Source organism: Desmodus rotundus, chromosome 8 (genome assembly GCF_022682495.2).
Source record: "Desmodus rotundus isolate HL8 chromosome 8, HLdesRot8A.1, whole genome shotgun sequence".
Lineage (NCBI taxonomy): Eukaryota > Metazoa > Chordata > Mammalia > Chiroptera > Phyllostomidae > Desmodus > Desmodus rotundus.
In genome coordinates this window covers 24076824-24083287 of record NC_071394.1, presented here as the reverse complement: position 1 = coordinate 24083287, position 6464 = coordinate 24076824, and the positions used below count along the sequence as shown (strand labels likewise).

At 41.1% G+C, this 6464-nt stretch overlaps 1 non-coding gene across 1 annotated transcript; it reads right to left on the bottom strand.

Annotated features, from left to right (window-relative positions):
• Positions 1 to 5188: 5188 nt before the first annotated feature.
• On the bottom strand, positions 5189 to 5350 carry LOC112315778 (U1 spliceosomal RNA). The gene has a single exon (XR_002975926.2). It is a non-coding gene; the product is annotated as a U1 spliceosomal RNA (small nuclear RNA).
• Positions 5351 to 6464: the final 1114 nt, after the last annotated feature.

The following is a 6464-nucleotide window of genomic DNA, read 5'->3' as shown; positions in this document are numbered from 1 at the left end:
TGTGTCTTGGATAAAGTCATTGCTTTATAAAAATCAAGTGAATAAAGGAAAAGTAAGTGGACACATTTTCAGAACTAAGTTTTGATGTGATACCTACCTATGCATAACTCTATTGCACAGGTCTCATATTGAGAAAACAATCAAAAGTTTTGGAAAAAGATGGAGGGCTGAACATATGGACCAACATTTAGTCCCTAAATTTCTATTCAATAATAATAAATAGGTTTTAAAGGTTATATGAGTTAACTTTTGTCGCATAACAAAAATACCACAAAATGTAATGGCTTAAAATCACAACCTTTTATTTAGCTTGTGATTCTATGGATCAGCAGTGTGAGCTGGGCTCACATAGCTGATTCACCTGGTCTCAGCAGGCCTCCTTCAGGCAGCTGCAGGTCAAGTTCAGGTTTGCTGATCTTGGCTGGGCTCCCTCATCTCTAGGGCCTCCCTTGCGACCGACCACTGGGCTGACTCAGGCTACCATCCTCCATCAGGCCAGACTGGGTTTGTTCACATAGAAAAGGAGCAGATCTCAAGAAAGTGAGTGGAAATGTCTGAGGTCTTCTAAGGTCTACCCTCAGATCTGGCACATTGTCCCTTCTCCCTAATTCTATTGGCCCAAATCTGTCAAGATTTAAGAGATGGAAAAATCGGCCCCTTATCTTAATCAGAGGAGTTGAACATTTACATGACTATGAGAAAGGGAATAATTAGAGGTGTCTTTTTTTGTGTCAATCTATCACAAAGGGAAAAATCCACAAGGTCAAAGAACTAAAGAGTAGTAACAAAATGTTGGAAGCTGGAAAGGAAACACATGAGTGGCAAGTGACTTAAAGACACCTGAGAAAGCTGAATCCCCAAAGTGGCTGCAGAGAAAGCCAAGAAGCACCTCAGTGTATGAATATAATGCAGAAATCTTCCAAAGTCTCAGGAATTGGTGTATTTGGTATATATATGAGGCATTTATAAGATGGAGCAGGGGAGGTAGAGGTAAAAATAAGAGGATTTGTTGAAATTCTCATTAAGAAGTGTTGTAGTTAGACCCTCAAAACCTATTCCCCGGTCTTTCTAGTCATTAATTGCCACCCCCTTTATACAGTGTCACAGAGAAAGCAGATTTAACTTATGAAGAGGATAAAACCAAAGGTCTCTGGACTTGATACCCTAAGTACAACTGAGGAATGAGATGCTGTGTTGGCCAAATAATGGACCCTAAAATAACTACACCCTAATCCCAAGAACCTATGATTATTTTAGGTTACATGGTAAGAGGGAATTAAGGTTGCAGGTAGAATTAGGGGTGGTAATTAGTGGGCCTTGATGTGGGAGACTATCCTGGACAATCTGGGTGCCCCGATATAATCACAAGTGTCATTATAAATGGAAGAGCGAAGCCGAAGATGGAGGCCAGAGGGATGCTGGCATGAGAAGGATTCAATTGCTACCGTTGTCTTTGAAGATGGAGGGAGAGGCGTGAACCCAGGAGAGTGGGCGGCCTCTAGAAGCTGGAAAGGGCAGGGAAATGGATTCTCTGTAGAGGCTGCAGAAGGGAATCCATCCCAGCTGACACCCTGATTTCATTCCAGTGAAATCTTTTCAGATTCTAACTATAGAACTGTAAGATAACAAAACTATATTGTGTTAAGCTACTCAGTGTGTGGAAAGTTGTTAGACCAGCAATAGGACACTAATATAGAGACTTACTGAGAATAGGATGACTGAGTAAATATTTACACACTAAATGCCAAGACTCCCACTAGTCTTGGTTGACATGATTTTTGGAATACTGGCAGCCAAGCCTTTACCCTTTGGGCACAAGGCTGAAAGGGTCTTCTCTGAGGAACATGACCCTTCTGGATGGGTGCTGGCATCTGGGATTGGCCAATAAAATGGTCCAGTCAGATCGCTCTACAGGAAAGCCCAGAGGTGACAAGTGCCACCATGCGTTCAAGCTTACTAAAGCTTTTGCGTGTCTCATTCCTAAGGCTCAAGAGACATCTGAGGAAAGTGGGTAAAAAGAAAATCACAGGCCAGAACAGAGTCTGAGGGACTGTGAGGAAGCTTCGTTGAGGAAATGGTATGAAGCAATGGTGAAGACTAGTCCATGGTTAAGCAAACATTGATGGCATGGGTGGGAAGAAGGACATTCCCGTCTGAAAGAAGCACATATTTAAAGTCCCGAGGAGAGCTTCACCCTGGTGTGGTTTAGGAGCTGGAAGTCAGCTAATGTGACTAAAGCTTGGAGAGTGGGAAAAAAAGTTGGAAAATGAAAGGAAAAAAGCCAAGAATAGTGTGAAGGAATAAAGCTTCCAAGTCGTCATGGGCTTAAACTCAGGGGCTTTTAGCAGTCTACAACTGAATGCCAAAGAAAACATGTATATGCCTATACTCACACACACACATATACACATACAAACATTATACACATACATAATACATATATGTGCATGCAGTACATACATACATACATATATATAAATCTCACCTTCTAATTGGTATTTGACATTATTTTTCTGATGGAATGTTGGAAGATGATAATCATCTCTTTGCACATTGAATATGGGTAACGAGGAGAGGCTGCAGGAATTATTGGTTTCTTTATGTACAATTGAGGCAAAGAGAATCCCGGCCTCCGTGGGAGGTAGTGGCAGAATTATGAATGAGATGTGGTTGGACTAACGGTTCTGTTTACTGTTCCTTAGGTCCCACATCTGTCATGGATGATGACAGGCCTGTGATGTGTCTGCAGAATATTGTTTCTTCTCTCATAATGTCAGAGCCTGTGTCATACCTATTTATTCCCAGGATGACTAAGAATCAAAAATTCAATCTTGTGGCATTTCGGGAGCTGGATGACCTGGGGAGTATAGGCTTCTTGTTTAGATTGGCTTGGCTACATTTTCCCTGAAATGTTTTCAGTGTTAGGAGCATCATATCTGGAGAGAAGGGAAAGGATTCCTTCTTTGGCATCTGACATTGAGTTAAAAAATTAAAAAAAAACTTCCTTTTGCCAAATGAAAAAATAGGCTTTAGCCACACAAAAAATGAGCAACATAAGGAAAAATTAAAACTAGATGATGCTGTTAACTGTCCAAATGGGCAGTTAAGCGCATTCAAGTTTTAAATGGTCTGCAAATGATTCCTGAATAATCTAGTTAATATATGGCAATGCCTCTACATTAATTGTGACTCTTCAAATGGAGTAGCTCTCCACACTCTTTTCTGGATAACACACTGGAGAAAAATAATGGCCCTCTGACTCACTCTGCTTGTTCTTAAAACAGCAACAAGAGCAGCAACAAAATGCTGGGTTTAGCCTGTTGGGTTTCTTGATGCTGAAGGGGGCTGAGATCTGTAGCCAGCCTGAATATGTCAGCTTCATCCCCCACATCTTGACAGCAAATAGTGGTTAAACTTTAGCTTGCCTACTCTTTATTTCTGTTAAAGTCTAAGCTTTCCTTGTGAGCATCCATCTTTTGGGAGCTGTAGTGATAATTTTATTGAACTTACATTGTATGAGTGCTGAGCACAATTAGTTGTAGAGAAGAGGCCACTTACTAAATATTGGTTGACATGAACTCAATGTAATTTAAAAGTAACTGAAAGGTGGATTAGCTAAATCTTACTTATAGAATGTGTTTTAAGCCTCCTTTATTTGTAGACATTGTTACTATGTCCAATTATTTTATGATTATATATTAATTAAATTTAACAAATGCTTACTGAGCCCTACTAGCCATACTTCACCAAGAGCCTAGAAAGAGAGGGGACAGATTTTTGCCCTCAGGGAGTTTGTAATCCAGCAGGACAGATGCACTAGAATGATGGCCTGTTTTTAAAAAGTTGGGCCATGGAGAGAGTTGATATGTCCTTCAAGCAAAATCTTACTTCACTTACCACTGGGTCCTAGATAAATGAAAGAAAAATAAGATGCCTAACCAGAGATAGAGATAGAGATAGAGAGAGAGAGAGAGAGGGAGGGAGGGAGGGAGAGAGAGAGAGAGAGAGAGAGAGAGAGATAGAGAGAGAGAAAGGAAGGAGGAAAGGAAGGAAGAAGGAAGGAAGGGAGAGAAAGAACAGGTTTGTAGGTGCATAGTGTTTTTCTGAGGGTCAATGAATAATTCCAGAGCACTCCACAAAAGCCAGGGCTGCTCGTTCCAAGTAATACCTGACCCCCAGGCTGGTTCCCTTCCTCTCTAATGTCATGCCGACTTCCTACTTACTTGCTCAGCAGTTTTTCAGGAGTAACTCCTTAGGCTTTGACATAAACTGCTAAACACAAGGGAGTTCGCACCCAACGACAGTGCCACCCTTTCCCAAAACTCCATGCCTCACACACCCTCTCCTAGTCTGGCTTGCTCATGAACTATAATATTAGAGGACCAGTTTCAAAGTTCGAAATTTGTGAAAGACTCTTGAGCAACAAAACGCTTAAATTGGCTTTGAAGGAATCTGTTTTTCTGGGCACTCAATGTTTCTTGACACACTATACTAGGGGCATGTGGGAATACTTTTAGGAATTTAATGAAACCTCCCCAAACCACACAGGTACTGGTGGGGCGACCCTAACTGGAACTAAGGAAAGCCAGTCCCTCGCAGGTTGTGGGAGGCTTGGGGTATGAAGCTTGTGAGCTCCGGGCAGTTACGTTTTCTGTCACGTGGTGCCAGACGGTCTGCAGTGGGATATGATGGTGCACTTGATACAAGAGAAAAGCACAGGTAGGAGATGCACTGAAAGAATCTTAGTGGTGTTTGAGTCCCCAGTTCCTATTGTTCGGGAGGCACAGCTTAACTCTGCACGGATTTGTTTGTTTAATCTTCCCTTCAGCTACTAGAAATACACCAGTATGGAAGCAAATAATAGCCCCTTTTTTATGTATTCTGTTTCACATTGAGTTTTTATCACTTGCAACCTTTACAAAATCCTGATTAACAAAAGGATCTATCTACTCTGAGCTGGCCACTTATTTCCCCTTTTTATCTTCCCTTTGCTTTTATAAACACCAGTGATTCCGATTCTTCTGTGTATAATTTTCTCAATTTATTTCATCTGTACTTCTCCCTGGTCACTTTACCGTCCTTCCTTTCTTCCTTCCTAAAAACACTGCTCAGATGCCCACAGTGTTTTCTTCCTAATGGTTAATTATCTTTCATTTTATGTAAACAACCATTTTATTATTTTTTTTTTCAAGGGAGAGCGGGAACACAGTCCCCTATTAGCACAAATTATGCAGTTGAGTTTCCCACATTTGGGGAAATGGCAGGAGTCAGCCCATCCAGTGCAGCAGAAAGGCCTCACCCTGGGAAAACCACCTTCACGATCACGGTGTCTCCCCTGCCAGGTAAGTATGTAAACAACCATTTTGAAGCTATTTTCAATTACACCTAGAGGCTCTTTTGGAAATGATTCTTTGGTGGCCATTATTTGGGATCATGCTGAAGTTAGATTTCATAAAATAGAAATAAATGTGTTATTCCTATTGACTACTTCTGGCTTATATAATCACAGATGATTTTTCTTGTATCTGAGGAAATTCATACAATAAACACGTATTGCTTTTATTAAAAAGCCATTAACATATTTTGTCCTTGGTCACCTAGATTTGTCCAATAAATACCCACTTGTTTCTCCTTTGTCCTTGCTGAACTACTTAATATTAAAAGTTGTATCTCTGGATGACTCTATCAAAATATCTCCCCTAAGAGATTTATAGCTTATAAATCTTTATAGCAAGAGAATTATAGCTTGATTCTCCTTGGCAAGTGTGGATGGATAGGTGAACAAATAAATGAATGGGGAGTCACAGGAATAAGAAAAAGAAGATGCCGTTATGGCAAAGTCTGATCCAGAATAAGGCCCTCAGGTAAGTTACCAGGCTCTGTCAATTTCCTTCAGCAGACAGATCTGCACTGTTTGACCAAAGATGAATATTCAGTAAACTCTCTGGGTTAAAGCTGGTAGTGCTATATTTGACAGCGTCACACAGAGAAGGAGAGCTACACTTCTGGATTCAACCCAGCTGGTAAAGGAAGCGCAGATGCTCAATACAAATATTTGAGCAAGTTACAAAGGCAGCGAGGAAGGAAAAGGTCAGACCGAACATAATGCTGTCTCAAATAAAGCATCTGGCCACACAGAGTCACAGATACAGTATCTTTGGTCTAAAGGGAGCTATAACCCATTCAATTTTAGATCAAGGTGCCACGTGAAGGGCCAGTTAGGTGAAAATAAGCCAGTTAAGAAGAAACGGAGGTAGTTTAAAGAGAATGATAATTCCCAGGTAAACTTCTGCTCCCAATTCCAATGTGCATGGTGATTCCCCCACACCACCGAGCAGTTCTCTGACACCAGCTGGGTGTCCTACAATTTAACTTAATTCGGATACTATTTACATGGAGGTGGTGTCTGATCCCACAGGACTGAGACGTCCCATAAGACTGCCCTGACATGGCACCACTTCCGA